General features: G+C 41.0%; 1 protein-coding gene and 1 non-coding gene across 3 annotated transcripts in view; both read left to right on the forward strand.

Moving 5' to 3' along the window:
* The window catches only part of CERS6 (ceramide synthase 6), a 195,089-nt gene that overhangs the window by 102,943 nt on the left and 69,009 nt on the right, over positions 1 to 23,137 (forward strand). The gene's annotated exons all lie outside the window — the stretch shown is intronic.
* On the forward strand, positions 22,311 to 22,448 carry LOC114814491. The gene has a single exon (XR_003762283.1). It is a non-coding gene; the product is annotated as a small nucleolar RNA SNORA7 (small nucleolar RNA).

The following is a 23,137-nucleotide window of genomic DNA, read 5'->3' on the forward strand; positions in this document are numbered from 1 at the left end:
TCCCTATTTAGCAGTCCATGCAGAGAGTGCATTTGATTCATCTCCCTCTGAAAAATAATGAAAGATGAACCTAACCTGGGGTCCCAAGGAACCTCAGCACCTCCAGATGCACCAGTTTAAGTGGTCTTCTAACTAGAGCCGGATGGTGAAGTCACTCACCTAGGCTGTTATAAAACCAAATTGCTATTTTCCTTGCCCTCCTTTTCAATATTGCACCTCAAACTGTCTATGTCACCTCACTGTTCACTGAAAAACTAAGCTGAGTAACAAGGTGGTTGGAACAGCTCATTATTTTCTATAGTTGGGAAATACCTATAATTTTACCTTTGGCATTACCCAAAATAGCTATTCAAAACTTTAAGCTGCCAAAGGCATTTCAACTGCACTGAATCTTCAGTGTGTTTTTAAGGGACTGTTGTAGCTTAATTTTATGGGACTAAAAATTATCCCCCCCAGGAATTTGGAAACTTTTCGACTTCGTTTCTTTTTGTGCACAGCCACAGATCTGGGTGGAGGAAATGGGGATAGGAGGGACATAGGGAAAGAAGGGAACTTTGCTACTTCTCTGTTCTTTATTGTGTCTGTACAGGAGGCAGGATGCTGTAAAGATCTGCAGTAGGGGAGAGGCTAGGGTGAATTTGTTTGAGTGTGGAAGTGGAGAAAGCTGCGGCACAAAGTAAAGTGTGGCTTTTCTAATTAAACCAGTGTCTCTGGACTTGATGCTCTATCGACTCTTGAGTCTTCTCATTTCAGTCCAGGTAATGATGATACATCAAGTGTGCAGAAAGTTCAGAACTGAAATGAAAATAACTTCATTTGCATACTCTGGCTTCCAGAGAAGAAATTTTACCTGCAGGCAGAAATCTACACTTTGCACGGTGCTGAGGTTCAGCTCCGGCTGCCAAAAAAAACCCTGGGAACACTAATGAGCCTCTTTTATTAATATGCCTTGACAAACTGTACAGTATGGGTTTCTGGATGGGTGGCTGTGCTGGGAAACTGGGTTGTGTTAGTATTCATCTTCCGTCTCTATTCAAAATATTAACAGTGCTCCCTACAAGTGATAATGGGGTTTGTGAAGTATTGATCCGTATGTCAAAATCCATAGCTCTCCCGTTCACTCTACATCAGATATAATCCCTGATCTTGTCATTGGAAACATAAAGAAAAATTGTTTGCCCAGTACAATGCCGAAAGCAATATTTTTAGCTACAAAAACATTTCATTGAAGTTGGGTGATAAGGGTTTTTATGTTCGGTGATCATCACAACTGAGCATTGACCTAAACAACAACAGTAAAAAATTGCATACGTCTGGGGAACAATGGGTGGAGAGGCATATGTTGAGTTCAATTCCAGTTTAACATCAAATGTAAAGAAAGCTTAGAATTGAAATGAAAATCACTCTTAATATACATACCTGAAAGTGGAATATTGCCTCTGCAAAACCCAGTCCTACACGGGATGGTGGGTGGAACAAGAACTACTTGACAGAACCTGGTACGGTAAGCATTCCTGTCCAAGTAGAGTTTGGTTTTAATGGACCCATGCTACTGCCAGTCATGAAGGGGTAATTGTAAAGGTGAGGGACTGCTGATCCTGACTTGGCCTTTTGGCAGATTTTTTTTTATATGAGAAGTAGTGTGGCTTAGTGGAAAGAGCATGGGCTTGGGAGTCAGAGGTCATGGGTTCTAATCCTGGCTCCACCACTTGTCAACTGTGTGACTCTGGTCAAGTCACTTCTCTGTGCCTCAGTTACCTCATCTGTAAAATGGGGATTAAGACTGTTAGCCCCATATGGGACAACCTGATAACCTTGTATCAGTGCTTGGCACATAGTAAGCGCTTAACAAATACCATCATCATTATTGTTGTTATTATTTTTGCTCTTTGGAAGTCCTGGTGTTTACTCTGGCGTTGCTTATATTGATGCCCTTTCTCTGAAGTCTAAGGAAGGGGTCATTTAATAATTGTCGTAAAAGAGGTTAATGAGGAGGATGCTGACAAGGTGGTCTAAATTCCCTAAAAGCTGAACAAATGAAAATGGATTTAAAACTAAAGGAGTGATTTGGATTAGGATGAGGAGGAACTAACCTAGTGGAAAGAACCGAACTGGAAAGAGCCCAGGCCTGGGAGCTGGAGGCCCTGGATTCTAATCCTGGCTCTGACACTTGTCTGCTGTATGACTCCGGGCAAGTCACTTAACTTCTCTGTTCCTTGTTACCTCATCTGTAAAAGGGGGATTAAGACTGTAAGCCCCATGTGGGATATGAACTTGTGTTCAACTGGATTATCTTGTATGCAGCCAGTGCTTAGTACAGTGTCTGGTACATCAGTACTTAACAAATACTATATAAGGGAAAAAAACAAAGAACTTCCTGGTTAGCAGAGGAGAAACCCAGGAATTGACTGAATGGAAGCTCTGAAGTCTCCACCCTTGGGGGCTTTTAAGGAAAGAATAGACAGCATTTTTCCTGGACTGATCAGCCATTCACTCACCTGAAACAGAATGTGTTTCAGTAGGCCAGCGGAGATCCAGGGCACTCTCCTAAAGCGAGTGTTTTCATTGCAGTCTTTGGATAGAACATGTCAGAAACATTTGGAAACATCCATTTGCCCACACGTGTGTCTGCCTGGATAGATAGTAATGGTTGTGTCATGTGTGCTGACTTGGGCAAGGCACATGTAATATAACATGACTTTTCCTTAGCATGGAGTTCATCTGGGTTGTAATTCCTTCATTATAGGAGAAATTGGCATATATGAAAAGGGCTTAGGAGGGAGCCAAAAGATGATGGGCAAGGAATGTGTCTACCAATTCTGTTGTATTTTACTGGCCCAAGTGCTTATTACAATGCTCTGCAACGAGAAGCAGTAAATAAATATCACTGCTTGATTGACGATGTAAATAGTCAAAAAAAAGTACCTAGCAGAAGAGGTATAAAGAACTAGGTTTACCATGGGGAAATGAATATTTAGGGTATCTCGATAACAGTCAGGCATATGAAACCTTTTTTCTTTTGTAGAGCTCCCCTCTATTTCTACTTGGAAAAAACGGAGAAATGGGCTTAAAGTAATAATAATGTTGACATTGGTTAAGCGCTTACTATGTGCAGAGCACTGTTCTAAGCGCTGGGGGAGATACAGGGTAATCAGGTTGCCCCACGTGAGGCTCACAGTTAATCCCCATTTTACAGATGAGGTAACTGAGGCACACAGAGAAGTTAAGTGACTTGCCCACGGTCACACAGTTGACAAGTGGCAGAGCCGGGAGTCGAACCCCTGACCTCTGACTCTGAAGCCCAGGCTCTTTCCACTGAGCCACGCTGCTTCCCACGCTGCTTAAGTACTACTTAAGGGATTTTGGTGAGAAACAAGTGATTTTCCTGTCAATGAGGTTTGACAACAGTGGGTCTTGGGGGAACAGGATGGAAGTCAGGAAGGTTGTATGATCTCAGTGGACATCTTTAAGAACAGAATAGATTTTCTGAATTAAATTTTCTATCTGTGAAGTTGGACTGACCCAAGCTTTCTTTAAGGATCCTTCTTGGAGAAAGTGGCAGGTAAATTGCTCAACATTCAGAAGTACATGAAGTCTTTCAAGTCATTGGAATTCAATTTAGCCAATTTATTCTCCATCCCACTGCAGAAGTTAATGAACCACCACCATCCTCTTCTTCCTCCCCCTTCTTCGGTTAAAATTTTGTCAAGCACACCCAGGAAACATAGCATTATACCAGACTTTTTATTGCCCAAAGCCAACCAAGTTGTTCCTTAGTCATTGAGACACAGTCAGGCTGGTGATTTTATAGACCAAATCTTGCAGTTTGTATACAAATAGAATTTCAGTTGATTACAGGATCAGGATTAGAACGACATGAATGAACAATTTCCAAATCAATGTTACACTGTATAGCAACAATTGGGCTTTGAGGGGATGACGAGGGGAAGGGTTGAAAATAGGATCTTTCCCAAAGACAAAGCAAACTGAGGTAATAGCCTTATGAATGATAGGAGTGGTTGGCTAAGCTTAATTTCAATATGTGGTCTTTTCCCCCAATTATCATCCTGTCCTAGATGCTTTACATACTGTTAGTTGAGAATTTGATATGAATTACCCCCCTAGTGAGCATAATTACGAAAAGTATTTGGTGGCCATACGGTAAGTTAATATAATTTTGTTTCCTGGGCAGTAAAATTGATCTGAGTAGTCAACTTTTGCCAAAGGAGCTTTCACTTTCATGCAGTACCATGCAGGGATCATAATTTAGCATTGATCAGAAGAGCAAGCGTCAACATCACAGTGAAGAGTAATTTTGAAATAGTGCCATGCCAGAGGGTTTCCTGAGAGAGATCATGGTGATCTGCACTAACAGAAAATTATGTATGGCTCCAGCTGTTCAAAACTAATCGGAAGAGATAATAAATGTACTGTGATGCTACTTACATTTTATAAATCGTTGATGTTTGGAACTTAAAGCAAGAAAGAACTTTCATTTATAGTCCATTCATATTTCTATATATTTTTTTTCTTTTTAGCCCATGGTTGAGCTGGCACAGAAAAACAGTGATAAAATTTTATTAATTAATTTTTGCCACTGTTTATTCCCTTAGAAAATAAACAACCAATCTCAATTATGGGGGAAAAAATGTCTAGTTTTAAAAAAAACAGATGCTGATCATCTCTACAGATAACTTGCAGAAATCTGGCTATAAGAATAATATTAGGGTATTTTACAAATCCAAGAATTTTGGGACTCCATTCGCCACCTAGACAGTAGAGGGGAAATGACGGAGGGTGGGGGAGAGAATGAGAATATCTCCACCTGGGATGTGAATCCCATTGCCTCTGTGGGATTGGCCCTGAGCAGATGAATCCATTATCTTTGCCCCACAGCTTTATGGAAGGGCAGGCAGGTTGATGGAAAGAGGCTGGAAGTAGAGATAAGGTGTCGACCACTTCTTTTCCCTACTGGTAAATTGTGGTCCCCGACCCAGCAACTACGGGGTTTCACATGCTTGGACGGGGCTCCCAGGCTAGAGACTCCTCTTGCTCCTAGCCCTGGCGCCCAGGGAGGACAAGAGAAACAGCACAGTGTAGGGGAAAGAGCACAGGTCTTGGAGTCAGAGGACCTGGCTGGTTCTGCCACTTCTCTGGTTGTGACTTTGGACAAGTCACTTAACTTCTCTGTTTACTTCCTCTAAAGTAGGGATTCCTACCGTGAGCACCATGGAACATGGACTGTGTCCAACCCGATTATCTACTATCTGCCCCAGTGCTCGCTAGAGTACATGGCACACAGTAAGCGCTTAGCAGATACCATGGAAAAGCAAAAAAGAACAAGGAGAGCTAGGTGCCTGTCTCACCTCGGGCTGTCCATGCAGTCAGTAGCAGAATCCTGTTGGCATGCTGAGAGGCAGACTGGAGTGAAGCCAAGACCACAGTGTGCATGCCCACAGCCCCCAAATGGACTTTCCTACTTGTAGTTTAACCTCCAACGAAATTATTAGCTATTGTAAAACACTGGGGTGGGGAAACCCATATTATGTTTCACTGATTTGGATGCTTGTGGATTTCATAGGTACAAATTGCTAAGGCACAAAGGATCAAAATGTTTTAGATTGCTTTGGGTGCTTAGCTCAGAAAAGGTCTGGATGTCTTTTCCTGGGCCTGGGGCCCAAAACATTTCAATAAAGACCTTCTGAGAGGTGGGGCTTTCAGTTTCCTGGGACGTTTTCCATTGTTCCAGAAAAGGTCACCCTAAGTCAGGCGAGGAGGTCACCCAAAGCTGGATGGAGAAATAATAAATAATTTTTGAAAAAGTGATTTCCATGACGTCAGTAGTTGACCAGTGAGGGATTATCAGGGTGTAAACAGCAGAGTATCAGTGTGACTTGGTGGATGGAGCACGGGCCTGGGAGTCAGAAGGACCTGGGTTCTAATCCTGGATCTGCCACATGTCTGCTCTGTGACCTTTGGCAAGTTACTTTCCTTCTCTGTGCTTCAGTTACCTCATCTATAAAATGGGGATTGAGTGTGAGCCCCATGTGGGTCAGGGACTGTCTCCACCCTGATAAACTTGTATCTATCCCAATGCTTAGAACAATGCTTGGCACAAAGTAATAGCTTAACAAGTACCATAGTTGTTATTATTATTATTATTATTATTATTATTATTAATAACAGGTTGTACAATTTTAACCACACAAATTCTGAAATCCCACAAGCTCTTAGTCTGCCTTCTCTTCCTCACCCTCTATTATCCGACCAAATGTTCTCTTCTCCTGCCCCACAGAGACCTCCATTCTGTAGGTCCCCTCCACTTTGTTCAGCTGCAAGACCTGATAAAACATTTATTTAATGTTGTTTTATTGGTTCTAATAAATTGGTTGAGCTAATGAGATACCCTGGACTTTCTCCAGAAAGCACTGTAATAAGAAGTACTGTACATGGATCATTTCTTCTAAATGCTGACAGATGACTCCCTTCAATTTTTGCCCCACCTCTAGAAGAATTTTTCTTTTTCATCACTGTAGTGATGGAATTCTAGTTAACATTACACAAGGTACACAAAATCTGAAAATAAGTAAAGAAAGTTAACATAGGCATAAGGCACCCATAAGGAAAAATGTGAAATGAAGTTTTCAGTCTTCATGCTTTCATATTTACTAGCTGGATCTGTAAATTTCAGCCACATATACAATAAAATCAATCCAGCTTAGCCTATAAAAATCTGCCTCTTTGTTTTCATTAGAGGCTGTGTGATGGCTTATATTATTCAATAAAGTTACATTTATGGCCTATACTAATGTAACCATATTGGTAATACACTTCTCGTTCTAAATTTTGATGGATTTTTTTCATAACCTGTACTTGAATTAAAATCATTACTGTTAATGAGATTTTGCATCCGCGCTCTCTCCATTCTCTGAGAAAGTGAAACTTTCTTGTTGCCAAGAGCCGAAATGAGCCTCACATAAAATGATCCAAATTATGTGGCTTGAAGGATGGAATTTTGCAAATCTCAGTAATTTGTGCTTTTATATGGTTATATTTATATTAATCTGATCGTGTTTTACTAGAAAGGTGCATTGTTTGGAAAACCATGTCTAGTACATTGCTTTCCGAATTAATAACATGCTGTATGATACTAAATTCCCAGGTGGCCTTGTAATTTGCTAGAGCACCATCTTTGATGTCACTGCACTTACCTAGTTGTGTTGCTGAGCATTGGAGTACACCTTCCTGGGGTGATGAAATCAAACACGGTGGTAAAAGAATCAATGTGGTCCCCACCAGAACACTGCTTTAGCGGCTCTGGGTCCGTTTGACTCTTATCATTTGTATTATGTGACCGTTCTGGTAATATTGTATCACAGAGTTTTTTTATTTTGTGTGGCAGTATTTTGATGGTTTTGGGTGTGATCCATGCTGTCTGCTTTATTATTAATTTAGCCTTTGGTTCAAGATGCAATAGCCCGTTTTTATGGTGCATGCAGTGGAGTATGAATAATCACATCTAACTGTTTTAAAAATCCAACTACCTGATAAGATTGTTTACCATTTTTAAAAACATGTGCCTTCCTTTTGAGAGCCTCACAAATGTTTAGTCCTTGAGTCCTGGGGCCCCCCACAGTGAGACATTTTAGTTGAGATGGGCTGGACATTTTACAGGTGCCATGCATTCGTTTAATTATGTAAATCAACCTAGGCACTCAGGACCCGCCATGCAAGTAGGTATTTAAAGAGCCTGGGAAACACCAGCTCCTGTCCTGATGCTAATAGGTCAGTAGGTTGATTCTCACTGTCATTAGGTCTATCAATATGATGTCTTGGACCAGTTAGTTTAGAATAGTGGTGAACCCTGGAAACTTTGGGGCCCCAAGATCATAGTTTATTGCATCTCTAAACCATTCCAGTTGCAACGGAGTGTGGGTCGGGGTGGGGCTAGGAGGAGAGAATGATTCTATTCAGCTGGACTTGGTGAGGCTCCCCCTCCCCCTGATACCAGTGGGAACCCCTCTAGACAGTGGGCCCTGGGCAAAAGTCCAATTGATCTAATAGTTAAAGCAGCAGCCTTAAAGCAGCAGGGGGAAGGAGAACAGATAATTGTCCCTATTTTATAGGTGAGCAAATTTCAACGCCAAGAAGTTGTGGCTTGCCCAAGCTTACCTAGAAGGTTAGTGGCTAAACTAGAAATAGAACCTAGGTCATCTTCTGACTTCCAGGCCTGGACTCCTTCCACTAGGCCACACTGCTTCTCTGTCACATCGCAACCGTACTGTCTACCCATATGTTTGACAGTCTCGTCTTTACTGAGTACACATGCTCTTCCCCCTGCTTGGAACCCCTTCCCCTCTCAAATCTGTGAAATTACATTCTCCTACTCCTCATCAGAGACCTAAAATCATCCTTTCCCACTGAAATGTCTAGACTAATCCCCACCTCCCCACAACTCATTAGCCCTCCCCACAACTCATTAGCCTCCCTCAGCACTCATGGGTATATTGGTTTATTTGCTCAATTTTTCAAATGTTTGTTCATGTTGTTTTGGTTGACTCTTACTCTTGCCAACTGTATGTATGTTTTCCCTCTTATTTCCATTTCATAGTGCTAAATAAAGATGAACTTCCCAAGGGAAATAATGTAAAGTCCATTAATTTAGTCCCAAGATGCAAAGTATTGATCCAGGCAATAATAATGTATTTATTTTTAAATGAAAAAACACACAAATATAGTCAAATGATGAAATAGCAGTTTAAATGTATTCTGATGATAAAATGTTTTGAATTAGAACTTTTTATGTGTCTTGTCACAGTCTATTCTGTAAAAATATGCCTTGTGTTAACATGCTAGAGATCTGTCATACAGGGCTAGAGAGAGCAAATAATTATGGAAACGGACTTTAATCTCTCTCCGTGTCCATCAAGGGATTTCAAACATTCAAGGGTTGGGGAAGGGATGAGTATGAGTCTATGTAACAGCCACTCAGGCTACCCACAGTATTCATGTGAAGTGAGAATGTTGTAAAAAAAAAAAAATAGCAGGATTAAAATTCAATAATGCTCTTTCATGGAGAAGCAGCGTGGCTCTGTGGAAAGAGCCCGGGCTTTGGAGTCAGAGGTCATGGGTTCAAATCCCCGCTCTGCCACTTGTCAGCTGTGTGACTGTGGGCAAGTCACTTCACTTCTCTGTGCCTCAGAACCTCATCTGTAAAATGGGGATTAAGACTGTGAGCCCCACGTGGGACAACCTGATTCCCTTGTGTCTACCCCAGCGCTTAGAACAGTGCTCTGCACACAGTAAGCGCTTAACAAATACCAACATTATTGTTATTATCATTAAAAGAATACTAAAAGATAAGCATCTCAATGGGGGATCCCAAAAACTAATTTCTGCCTCTCATCCTCACCTGCCACCAGATGATTAAGCTCCTCAGTAGCTGGGACAGAGTTTTTTGCTTTTAATGTAGGCTCCCAAGTGCCTACCTAGTACGTTGCCCCACAAACTGTAGCCACGCAGACAACCTTGGTGGGGATGATGAAAGGAGGAGGAAGCCGTGCCTTGGTTTCCAAGCCAGTATCAAGTGTGGTACAAACTTCCCTCAAGGTTGCAGGAGGGCAGGGCCTACAGGTTGGGGCATTGTCCAGGTGGACCTCATCCTAGCGGTAAAAGATTCAGGCCTAGGCCCAGCCCAGCCAGCAAATCTGGACTCTTCCCTCCCTCTCTTCTTCCCTCTCTCCCAACTAGTACCCTTATAGGGACAAAAAGACCCAGCGTGTGCTAAGCATAATGTTGTGATTTTGATGAACACTTTCAATCAATTAATCATATTTATTGAGCACCTACTGTGTGCAGAACGGTCCTGCCCTCAGATATGACCACTGTTTCTTTAAAGATTAGATTTCTGGATAAAGGGCTGTAACATCGTGGAAGATATAAAGACCCAAGGAAGGATGTCATTTACAAATTAACATGTCATTTATGAAAGAAGAAGCATTAAAGGACCTCAGTCCCCAAAGATGAGTAATGTAATAAGATAAACTCTGTTCCCTGTTCCTGGTGGGTGCCTTTCCAAACAAAAATAGAAATGACAAGGATATTTAATCCTCTATTCAAACTATCACACAGCCACAGGGGACTTTTTTAATATTCTGGTAGGGTCTCCATGGTGCACAATTTGGATTGGCTCCACTTTTGTGATGGAGAAAATTTTTCAACTGGATAGATTTGACATAGATAATTGTCTTTCAGATTGCAACAAGAAACAGTTCTGGTTACCAGGACTTTCATGTGCTCTGATTAAAAAAAAAACAAAAAAACTCTCCTGCAGTGCAAAGTTGGGAGATGTGTTCTATTTTGAAGGAGAAATTTTGCCCCTGAAATGTGTAACATGTTTACAGTTTCTGTATGGATCCACTGGAGATCCCTCTCTCCCTGTGTGTAAGTATGAATATGGTACAACTGATTGTAGATAACTTACGATTTGACTATTTTTATCACTTTAGGTCCCTGTTTACATTATTTATTCAGTGGTTTACTAATTGATTTTGCAACCCTGGGAATCCCAAGCATTTCTCTTCTCCCTCTCTATGGTCCACATGTATCAAAGAAATAGTCCCAGACTGTTATTGCGATCCACTGTGGTAGACCAAATTCTTCTATTGAAAGCAAGTCTGTATGAGGTTCCAAATTCTCTTTTATAGCAGTATGCCCTGGTACATGAGCATTGTCAGATGTGCCCTTCTGGCAATTCATTCATCTGTAAAAGGAATCAAAATGTGAAAACAAGGTTGACTTAACTAATCACTCTGCATGGATCAGTCAGAACAGGCATAATTTATGCTACCCCTAAGAGTTTGACATTTTGATTGAGTTTCTGACTTGCATTAAACATTCAGACATCAATTTATCTAATAGTTAAGCTGTTTAGCAATATAAAATTTAAAGGAAAAGCTATGAAACAGAATCTGAAGTTCACTGGTCAGATTTTACTTTTTTATAGATAATAGCTTGCACTTGTGATGAAGTTTAGTGTCCCTCCAACTAAGCCATTGAGTGGTTAGAGACTAAGCAGCTGACCTATAGGTGCTGATAATAGTAGTCCCATCATCACATCTCCATTTTTATCATCTTTATCACCATCATCATCAAAATGTATTTGAGTACCTGGTACTATGCTAGAATTAGAGGGAATGACACCAAAATGGAAAGTTATGTTCCCTGCCTCAAAATGTTTACAGGCTTCAAATAAACAACTTGATAAATGTTTAGAGTAATAAATTAGCATCAGCCTCTGGAATTATTTTGACCCACACCTTCCCATTCCCTCTCTAACCTGTATGGGTCTATTGAGGTAAGAATAAATGAGCTTTCCAAATGAAAATGTTTATAAGTGACAGGGGTGAGGACAAAATTTAATTTCCCCAGTGATTCCTTTCATTTCTAACTGTGACATTGGTAAGCTAATTGGAGAAGGGAATAGTGTTAGGTAAATACATTTCATATTTCACCATTTCAGTAGCCCATGATGACCTAAATATCAGATGGCTATGGATGGTTTGATTTGTTCAGAGAGCAGAAAAAGGAAATTCTCTGCTATTCAGAGAAACTACAAATAAAATCTGGGATCAATGACAGGAATGGAAAAAATGTGGCAAAGTTGATACAAGCCCTGGCCTAGAATAAGTCTTTCAGAGGCATACCAAATCTGGTTTTCGAATGGGTTAGTATTTTCTCTGATGTTCAAACTGCTTTTGCTCTTCCCTAAAATTAAATTATGGGAAAGTGGGGAGAGAAACAGGAGAGCCAGCAGTGCTGAAGCAAGAAGGAGATTGAAAGGCAATTTGAATTTCTTCATCTTCATCATCATTCCTGAGCCTGGGAGCACTAACGTTTTGGGGTTGGATGTTAACTGGAGTTAACTGGGTGTTTTCTATCAGCCGTGTTCCTTCTACATTCAGCCGTGAGTCCCTTAGACTAACCCAGTGTTTTTCAGCCTTATCTTTAGCGCACTCCTCAGATAGGACTTGGTTGCCATCATGAACGTTACTCTCACTCTCTTTACCCCATTAATAATCAAATTCCAGTGATGTACCCAAAATAATTTGGGCCAAGTGTCCTGTGGGGTGGTAATATATTACTAGCAGAACTAGCATCACTGATTGAAAAATACATAACCCATCCCTGATGTGCTTCTAATAGATGTGAAACCAAGGCAAATTTCCTAGCCCAAGTTAACAATTGAAGCTTTCCCTATTTTGTAAAAAGGGAGAACTGGACCATGTTTGTGTGAAGCAGACAGATTGAAAAATTTCATTGTTCTTTTGAAGGTGGGCATGTCAGTTAAGTGCTAAAGTGTCTTCAGACTTGGGCCTGCCTCAGTGATCCTAAGTGTTCCTCAATCTCTTTCTGCTTGTCCTTTTTAAGTCGTGCAGGTGCTGTGCTGGGAGAACTCATAGCTATGCTTCCTTATTGACCAGGGTGTCTGTTTGGTGCCCTCCAGGTCAATCATATTGAGGAGTTTGCTGGGGGATATTTATTTAGGGCCAAGGAACTGGGCAGCTATGACATTAAAAGGAATAATCTCTCTCTCTCTCTCTCTCACACACACACACAACACACACACACACAAAACAGGCCCTGTAAACAGAGTATTGCCATAAGCCAAAGCACAGTTTTAGCATGTGATATCATCTTCATCAACAAATTAAGGGAGGATTGCTGGTCTTTTTAGCTACATTTGGCACATGTGGCTCTTCCTGCTGCCAGCAAAACATCTTAAGTAGGAAGGGCAGAGAAGCGTTGAAATGCTGCTTGGCCAATGCTATCAAACACAAAGTGTGCCTTGTACACCCGAATGGTAGAAAAAGAAATGGGAGTGGAAGCCTGACCATTGATAAAACACTGATACTTTTAAATATACCACCGTTACTGTTGCTTTTGATTTGTTTCCTTCACTGCTGTGACCCAGGGGAAGTTGGAGTCCAATTCTTTAAGAGGAAGAAATGTATTTTGCCAGTGGATAGCGTAACTGCCTTCTATAAAGAAATGGCAAGTACAAAACAGAAAGCTAGGCCCTCTACATAGGCCTGCATAATTATTTCAGTATTCATTTGATTGGATTTTAGCATAACATAAAAAAATTACAAAAAGGCCTGACAGATTTTTAGCATGGTGATATAAATTCACTTCTTGGGATTTGAATGGGCACTATCATTCTCAACTTTGGTCAGTGATTACAGAGGTCTGTTTCTTGACTTAGATCAAATAGGCTAACTAAGATTTCTGATCACCTTTAAAACTGGTAAGGGTCCTGTTGTACTTTTTATGGGTCAATTTCTCCTCTCCTATTTGGAAGCACAATTTTCTTTTGTTCTTTATTCAGTTTTTCAGGTTGTATTATATAGCTTCTATTTTTCATGGGCAGCAGAAGAAAAATGTTCTGCCCAAGAAATTACTTAAGTCCTGAATTTTATTGATTTCTTTAAACTAGATGGTGCCTAACCGTTTGTAGCAAGTGTATCAGGTCATCTCATGTTGCAAAGTGCAGCATGGAGCAAGAGCTGCTCTGTTGGGTGGGGGAAGAATGAATGAAAATGCTACTTTCCTTCGAAGAATGCTCATATCTCTCTTCATATCAACACCAGGAGGAAAAGCAAATCAGTGGCTGTTCATCGAAGTCTGTTCATCAAAGTAACTTCGTTTTTTGAAATCATTAAATTGTCCTTGTTCCCCAGTGACTTTTGTGGCCATCAGAGAATCAGTATTTTAGCAGAGATGAGCTGTTTGTCAAATGCCTGGTGTTTCTGGAAAGAGCATTTGTATGCACTCCAGGATTTGATGGAGAACAGTCCACCCTCCCAAAGCTATTAACCAGTGCCACTCATATGCTTTGTAAGTGCCTTTGACTGAAACCATAAGAGAACACGTTGTCCTGAGTGTAAAATGGTTCCATGTATTTTTTTAGGGGGGAAAAACATAAGCAGTTGAAATTTTTAATGTTTGAAAAGAACTCAGGTTTTATGGCTCTTGTCTATGTGGAAAAGCTTTATATTAGTCACATCCCATTTTCAGTGAGGACCACTGTGACATGGAATTCTGAAGAACCCACATCTGATCTATGCTGGTTAGGATGTTTAGAACCTATTTGGAATGAAATTTCAAGCCGCTGTAAATACAGCCTTACCCAGGTAGTTGGCTGTTAAATGACATTAATGATTGAGGAGAAAAATATGTCCTTTAGAGTCAATTAATCAATCGTGTTTATTGAGGCCTACTGTGTGCAGAACACTGTATTCAGCACTTGGGAGAATACAATATAATAGACACATTCCCTCCCCACCACGAGCTTACAGTATAGAGGGGGAGAAGGATAAGAATATAAATAAATTGTGGACAATGGCAGAAGAGCCTGAATGGGTGGAGAATCTGGATGCTTCCTTATCTGCGTCTGGAAGGATCCAGCTGTATTTCTTGAGAGATTTTTGGGTTTAGCCCATATCTGCTTTTGTACCAACATGACATCTTTGGACTCACATTCCACTAGCTGATCCCATAACTCCTGATGACAGGTGGTTTGCCCGAATGACCGAATGTATTTCAGGCTATTTTTGTCAGCTGTATGTATCCCCTACCATCTCCCTTCCCTCACTACTGCTGAGGAGGGCTAGATTAAGCCCAGAGCCTTGGCCGGCCTGATGCATGGTGTGAGGGGAGTCAGTAGCTACCACAGCCCTGGAGAGCAGCTATCAAACAGGTAGGCTCACAAGCCCAGTCTGGAGACATAACAATAACTCTGGTATTTAAGCACTTACTATGGGCCAAGCACTGTACTAAGTGCTAGAATAGATGCAAGATAATCAAGTCAGACACACTCACAACCTAGGACAGGATTTCTTGGAAATGAATTTCTGATTTCCACCAGCCTAGTCTACTGTTGAGTTTTGAGTCCTACTATACCAAATTGAGGAAAAAAGAGAATAGCAAATCCCCTTTCAGTTAACTAACGAGTCAGATACCGTCTATCCCATAATGAGACAGCCAGCTTTTGAGCATTTTTTTTTCAGCAGCCAGTATGACATTTACAAGGAAATAAAAATGACCCATTGATTTTTGACTCATTTTGAAAGAAATCCAGATGGAATTTTGTGCCTACAGGTGCATTTCCACACCAGTCATGTGCTTTTAGAAACCAAAACAAATGTATTGAAAAGAGAAATCCTCAAGAGGCAGAATGTGCTCAGATGACCGTAGCAGGGTTTTGATTTTTAAGAGCACAGTGAATTTTATGGACAAATCATTTTCACGAAACATCTTTCTAAGAGGCTGCGCTTCAAGTGTCAGTGTCTCAATACGAGGAGGCTGATGTGGGGGAGTGGTAAGACGAAAAAAAATGTGTTTGAAGAAATATGACGACACAGTGACGTACAATCTCAACCAAGGTGAAAAAGCAGTAGGCAGTCGAAGACATTTGAGCAATTAGTAGTCTGCCCATAGTCAGTGCTCAATAGATACCACTGATTGGCAGCCACTGCAGCAGACAGACCTACCTGACATGCAGCAATCTCTAGAGGCTTTCTGTCTTTGAGCAAAGACTTCACAAACTGCAGATTCAATGCCAAGAACCCACATTGAAATAATAATTGATAATTGTCATTTTAAGTGCTTACTGTGTGCCAAGTACTATACTAAGTGCTGGGGTAGATACCAGATCATAAAGGCTCACACTCAAAGTAGAAGGGAGAAGTGGGCGAAGCAGCACAGTGTGGTGGATAGAGCATGGGCCTGGGAGTAAGAAGGTCATGGGTTCTGATCCCGGCTCTGCCACTTATCTGCTGTGTGGCCTCGGGCAAGGCACCATTTCTCTGGGCCTCAGTTACCTCATCTGTAAAATGGGGATTGAGACTGTGAGCCCCATGCAGGACAGGTACTGTGTCCAGCCCCATTTGCTTGTATTCACCCCAGTGCTAAGTACAGTGCCTGGCACATAGTAAGCGCTTAACAAATATCACAATTATTATCATTGAAGTATTGAACTCCTGTTTTGCAGATGAAGGTACTGAGGGACAGAAAAGTTAAGTGACTTGTTCAAGTTTACACAGCAGGCAAGTGGCAGAGCTGGGATTAGAACCCAGCTCCGTGCTCTTTATATCAGGCTATGACCCTGTATGGGAGAAACCCAATAATGCAACAAGGATCTACAGCTAAATGCTCACAATATGGTAGATTTTATTGGCTCATGTATTGTTCTTTTCAGGCACTTGCATATGTAGATAGGGTCCTGCCATTCCATTGCATCACTTTGGAAGACAAAGGACTGCTGTATAATGATGGACTCTCACACCTTCTGCTTTTACTTCAGGAGAATAAAGTCTTGTGAGTTTTAAGACTAGAAAATAGGCCTGTGGGAGTTTGAATCTGAAACAGGAGGTTTTGCATGCTGCCATGGCAATTTTAAGTCGCTTTTGAACGTCAGCAGCAATTCAGGATCCCCATTCAAAGCAGACGCAGGTGTTATACAAGAGAAAAGAAGAAAACAATTCAAATCCAAGCAAAAATTGCTTATTAAAGTAGGGAATAAGTGGGAGAAATGCTTACTAATTTGCAGTCATTTGTGGCCCTAATTATACATTTTTTAAATGGAGTGAAGATTAAGAAATTACTTCAATTAGCCATGTAAAATTACCTGCTAAAAACTGTGATGCCTATTAATTATAAATAATTGTCCAAATACCAAACACTCCATTTATAGACAGGCTATAATTTCTGATCCGCCAACAGCACATAAGGAGGCAATAATACACATTTTGCAATTTCACACTGATAAAATCATTACTCCCAGTGAAAAGACAATGAAAAGAAGGATCACATTGTACACAGTATTTTTCAAAGAATTTTCTATTGTCTTCCTTTCGTTTGAGAGGTCCTAGCCTCCCATCCTGCTGAACAGAGGGAAAGAAACCTTTGGCCTGTCCAGATTCTCTATCTTTCTTTTTCCTTCTCTCTCACTCCTCTCTTCTCTCTCGCTTAAAATGATATTTGTTAAGTGCTTACTGTGTGTCAAGAACTGTTCTGAGCACTAGAGTGGATACAAGTTAATCATGGCAGACATAGATATCTTCTGAAACCAATGACCACTGTGATACTCAGCAAAGAAGCTCTCTTGAATGGCTTCAGCAATGGAGTAAGGATGTTGTTGGGAGAGAGATAGGGCACCCAGGGGAATTGGTGAATCTTTGTGATTCCCAGCCCTGCCCTCTGCCTAGTCCTCTTGGAGATTTTATCTTGGAGCAGAACAGTCACTGCAAAAGAGCCCTGCAAGTCAAATCGGCTCGTGTCATGGCGCAACAGGTTGTCAGGCTGGCAGCAAATAGAATCCAGCTGGATCCAGAGCAGGCTAGAATGGATCCTACCCTTTACCCTGCACTCCATTTCCAATCCTTAAAAACAAATCTTTTATATTTGGGTGGAAAGTGTTTATTTTCAAAATAGTGGGTGTAGGGTAGGGGGAATTTTCCTTCCAGCACAGAAATCCAATTGGTGAGTCAGATCTTTGTGGGAGGGGGGAGAGAAGAGAGGAAAGAATTCGAGTCAACTCTGGCTCTAGGTGAGAGCACGTTGAATTTTCACCTCACATGTCAAAGATTTCAAATGAAAAAATGCTTTTAAAAAAGAACACTGAACACTCCAAGAGGCTTAGTAAGAAATGCCCTCTTTCTTTGGAGACTCCAGGCTCTAGAGAGAGAGAAGCCTAGAGTAATCTACTGGCATGAAAGCCAAGAGTACCTTACTGTGCCCCTCTCCAAAAAATCATTACCCATTTAATAGGAAATTAGCATGGGGTGTTTTGATGCTTCCCTATCTTTCTGTGAAAATTGCAAAACAGAGAGGATGGATTTTAGTTTTGACATTTTGTAGGTAGAAGGGAGAACGTAGGTTGTAGGAAAATTGATTAACTTCCCGGGAATATTGCTACTTGTAAATAATCCATTGCATGTTTCACTATTCTGTTCTCTAATAAAGCAGTTGGCAAAGCTTCAGAACAAGCTATTATTATAATTGAGTTCCCAGGAGTAACTAAGCCTCTGAATTATAATTCGGGTATCTAAATTTTTAAAGTTATGTCACAGTTTATTTTGTGAAGTATTTTTTCGTAACTGGAGTGAGCCATGTAATTTCTAGATTTCTAAAAATTTGTCTCATTAAAGACTGGAAAAAAAACCAAGAGGCAAAGGATAGTGTCTGTCTCCGCCTCTAGACTGTTAGCTCCTTTGATTAGGGGTCATTTCTACCACCTCTATTGTATTGTAATATCCAAAGCCCTTCCTCCAGTGCTCTGCACACAATAAGCGCTCAATAAATACCACTGATTGAAAAGATGCAAGCAACCCAGACCTCTGGGATAGAATGCAGATAATAACATTTACTCAAATCTCTCTGAAGTGGTTTTCGAAAGATCTAGTAAGTTCTTTCAAAGAGAATTTTTGTGATTTTTTTGGCAGACACTTGGATAGAGAGCAAGAGGAAATTTATTCCTTGTTGAAAAATGGTGAATTCAACAGCTCCTCCACTTTTACAGGAGCTCCATAGGCTGCACTTTCAATTTAAGCTTCTTGTGATGCCATCTGTTCCCCAAAGACAATTCCAAAAAAGAAAAAAAAAACATTTGTGATACTGACATTTGGCACACCTTAGTGCAAGATATGCTATTAACCTTTCCTAAGTATTTGCTTGTTGGTGTAGATAAGATGCTAATTACATCAACTTCTTCCTGGGGTTGTCATGGTGTCATGGGGTTGAAGTGGAATGAAATGGTCCTTATTAGCCTAGGGTGAAGCTTGATAGGGCCTCCCTTCAGCTCCCACCAAGGTCATAAAGGACACACTCCACTTAACTGCTCTTCCGCTTGCTCATGTGTCCTTTTGCCTCAGACAGATTCAAGTTGGCAGTTACCATTTTGAATTAATCCAAAATGGCAGGCAGGAGTTCCAGGAATTGTGTGAGGTGCCCTTTCCAGAAATCTCCTTTTCCTCTTGCACTTTTTCCTCTCTTCTCAGATCTGTCAATTCTCCTCATAATTGCTTTGCATGTGAACACCCTCTCCCCTACCAAAGCACCCATCCTTCTAAGTGCCCAGTGCTTCAGGTCCTCCACCCGGGTGTCATATTCTCCCAGAATCCTCTCTCCTTCTGGATGCTTTCCGCCTCCTATGCCCTTCCAGATTCTCTCCCCTCTCCTAGACCTGGAGTGATCTTATCCTCCCACGATCCCTTCTCTTCTGATTGCAATTTCTCCATTTTTTTCCTTAATGGTATTGGTTAAACACTTATTATGTGCCGGGCACTGTTCTTCTCCCTCCTCTGGATGAAGCACATGCAATTCTGCTAGTGTGTTTATACGTTTTTGCATATTTCTTTACTTATATTTCAGATAGAACATTGATATGGCTTAAATGATTGTTTGGGTTGTATGAAAACATAATAATAATAATTGTGGTATTTGTTAAGCGCTTACCATGTGCCAGTACTAAATGTTGGGGTGGATACAAGCAAATCAGATTGGACACAGTCCCTGTCCCCTATGGGGCTCACAGACTCAATCACCATTTTACAGATGAGGGAACTGAGACCCAGAGAAGTGAAGTGATTTGCCTAAGGTCTTGGCACCTGTCCCAGGAACCAGTTTTGTAGGCTAGTAGATGTACAGATGCTATTCATGAAAGCAGACATTGAACCTAAAAATTGTATTCATCTAAAAGAAGTGCTATTCCTCCCCATCTGACTGCCTCAAAATTATGGAGACTTTACAAATATAATTAGTTGATTTAATTATAGATGAACTCTCATGGCAATGTTCCATTGTAGAAGATAAAGGGCCTAAATCGTTGAATAAGTGGCCCTGTAGGGCATTACAAAGAGCATAGAACTGTCTTAATAGTAGCAATGCTTTTTCCTTGAATTTGTTTGTCGGTCAACGAATAGTAGTTATTGACATCTTCTGTGCTAAGAGCTCTGTACTAAGCACTTGAGAGAATGCATTCAAATTGGAAGAGATGATACCTGCCCTCAAGGATTTTGCTGTTTGTTTTGTGCATATATGGATCCTGGTAAATCAAATGCTTTACTCAGATTATCTAATCTTTTTCGTAGTGAAGGTGACTTTTTAAGAATTGAATCTTTTCAGTGGTTATTCAGTGCAATGGTCTTAGGCCTAAAGGTTCCATTGTTCAGAATGAGCTACAGGATGTGGTATTATCGTATCCTTTTTCAGCACCAAACTCAAATTTTGCTATTGCTGCTTGCAAAGCAGGAAGTAGGTCAGGGTTGAAATGCTGCTTGCTGTGATTAAATTAATGATCTGTGCTGCCAATCTAGAAGCCCGTAAAGACCCTTTTGCATTAGGAAATTTGGACCTTATCTAATCCCATTTTCTGTAAAGTACCTAGCACTTTGCTTATAGTAAACTAAAAACTGGATTATAAACCTTGTGAGAGTGGAGATGCAGCCCTCATCACCTACTGGGATTTTGGGACTGTGGGGGTACTAGAGTTCATCTGTGTCCTCGAGTTGCATTTGGGTGGATTTCAGGGAACCACCCAAGTGTGGAATTTTTTTTTTGTCCCGGGTAGTTACGACTTCAGAGCATCTTGGGTCCGTATAGTCCCGGCCAAATATTTATATGGTAGCGATACACCCCGGGGCCATGTAGAACAAAGGTCCCCTCCAATCCAATTTCAACCTTCCTGCCATGAGGAGTTAATGTTGGTATTTGTTAAGTGCTTACTATGTGCAGAGCACTGTTCTAAGCGCTGGGTAGATACAGGGTAATCAGGTTGTCCCACGTGGGGCTCACGGTCTTCATCCCTATTGTACAGATGAGGTAAATGAGGCCCAGAGAAGTTAAGTGACTTGCCCACAGTCACACAGCTGACAAGTGGCATAGCCAGGATTCGAACTCGTGACCTCCAACTCCCACGCCCGGGCTCTTTCCACTGAGCCACGCTGCTTCCCTATAGAGGAATTCAAGGCTCTGTCCAGATGTTCACGGCAACATTTTTGATCCTCAGTTCTCTGAGTTGTGAAGTTCTCTGGGGTCAATGTCTCTGCAAATGATATATGGGAACCACAAATAGAGACTAAAGAAATCACTGCAAATAAGTAAACCTACACAGCAAGATAAAATGGGCTAAAATTGGAGTAGGAGTTCAATTAGACATAGAGAAACATCATGTCAGTAAAGGGGTTAAACACTGGACCGGGGTGCCTCCATCCCCCTCTTTTAAAAGAGAAGGCTGCCATCTGTCCTGGTTGGTTTAGGCACCGCAAGGAGCCTGGATTGCATGAGCCCAACTTGGATTGCTGGATCTCTTCAGGCTCTTTTTAGCATTTGTAATCTCTGATTCCACAGTTAGGATTTTTAGAAGGGGAGTCTGAATTTTTTATATTTAGAGGGAGGGCGATAGGGTTTTTTGGTTGCCCTCAAAACTTTTTTTGTTTACATTAGTTGAGCAAAAAATAACTGGTATTTGCATTTTTGAAAATTACTGGAAAGGCCAGGTTCATAAGCTCTTGTGTTTGAGAGGATGAGACCTGGAATTTGAGTACACGACTATTCATCGGGTACGATGTGTGCTATAATGATTGTCTGTGAGGATTCTCTGTAAGTAAAATATAGCTGGCTCTCTGCAGAACTCATTTGCCCCTGTTTTCGGTCATTAAATTGGGAATTTATTCCAAGTGAGCTCTATTACAGGAATGCATCTTCTAAACCTTTTTTCTTTTGTTGCTTTCTAACACTGTCCTTTGTCTTGGTTAGCAGCTGAGCTCACAGTACCAGATTCTTCCTTACCCATATCTATGTTCTGCTGCCCTCACCATTTTTGTTCAGCAGGTCTGTGGCTTCACCCAAGAGCTTGTGGGCTAGTTGCATCCTTTGTAAATTTACCCTCTCTTCCCATGTTTAGCCAGTTCCTTCATTACCTCCTGCCTAGGTTTCTGGAACCATCCAAAAGCACTGCAATTTAACAAATAGAGAAATACTTGATTACAAGAGCTTTGTAGGCAGATTGCATCTTCCATTTTACTCTCCCAAGTGCTTAGTCCAGTGCCGTAAATATTTTTATGTTTGCTTCACCCATTAGAATGTAAGCTCTCCATGGGCAGATAATGTGCCTCCTTGCTTCTGTTGTACTTTCCAAAGTGCTTAGTACAGTGCTTTGTACACAGTAAGCACTCAAAAAATACATTTGAATGAACACAGTGCACCCAGTGATTGATCCATAAATACCTTTAATCCTACTACTCTGCCTGCCTCTCTCAGGATCACTCCTGGAGAGTTTTCAGTACTCTACCAGTCTCAACTAAGGGAGGGATAGTCAAGCAGAGATATACCCATTCCATTCTTAGCTTGGACAGTGGCTAGCGAGTGGAAGGCAATCTGCTACACGTCAAAACTCACCTGTGCTGGCCAGCAGCGGCATAGGAGAGAATAGAGGGTGAAGACTCAGGTTTACTGCAAGGAAGGAGGCAATGGTAAAGCATTTCTGTATTTGTCCCAAGAAAACTCTATGGATTCACTACCAGAATGATTGCAGATGGAAGTAGGGTATTCTGGGAGACATATGTCCATGGCGTCTCTATGGCTCTGAGACAACTGGATAGCATAAGAAAACAACCTACTACTCTGCACACAGTTAAGCACCAAATAAAAACTGTTGATTAATTGATTTTCTCGAGGGATATTTTCAGGATGAGGTATTACCTGCTCTCTACTCTCACATGTGTGTGCACACACACACATACACACGCACACACACAAACAAATATGTTTTCAATGGACATGTTGCCATTAAACAAAGACTACCTACATAGGACATTTATATAAACAGATACTTGGAGAATTTCCCTAAAATCCTAAATCAGGGTGATAGTTTTAAAATGAGTGACTGAAGGTCGCTGTGGTTCTACTTTAAGGCTGAGAATAACACTGACTTCTCACTCAACTCTATGTGCTCAAGTTTCAAAACGGTGTAAATTAGTTTAATAAGCCAGTCCAAACAGTTCTCAGTAAAAAGAAAAGAGGTTGCATCCTCTCTGCTATGTACGAGGATTTCTTTCTGGTGGAACAAATGAAATTT

Source organism: Ornithorhynchus anatinus, chromosome 9 (genome assembly GCF_004115215.2).
Source record: "Ornithorhynchus anatinus isolate Pmale09 chromosome 9, mOrnAna1.pri.v4, whole genome shotgun sequence".
NCBI lineage: Eukaryota > Metazoa > Chordata > Mammalia > Monotremata > Ornithorhynchidae > Ornithorhynchus > Ornithorhynchus anatinus.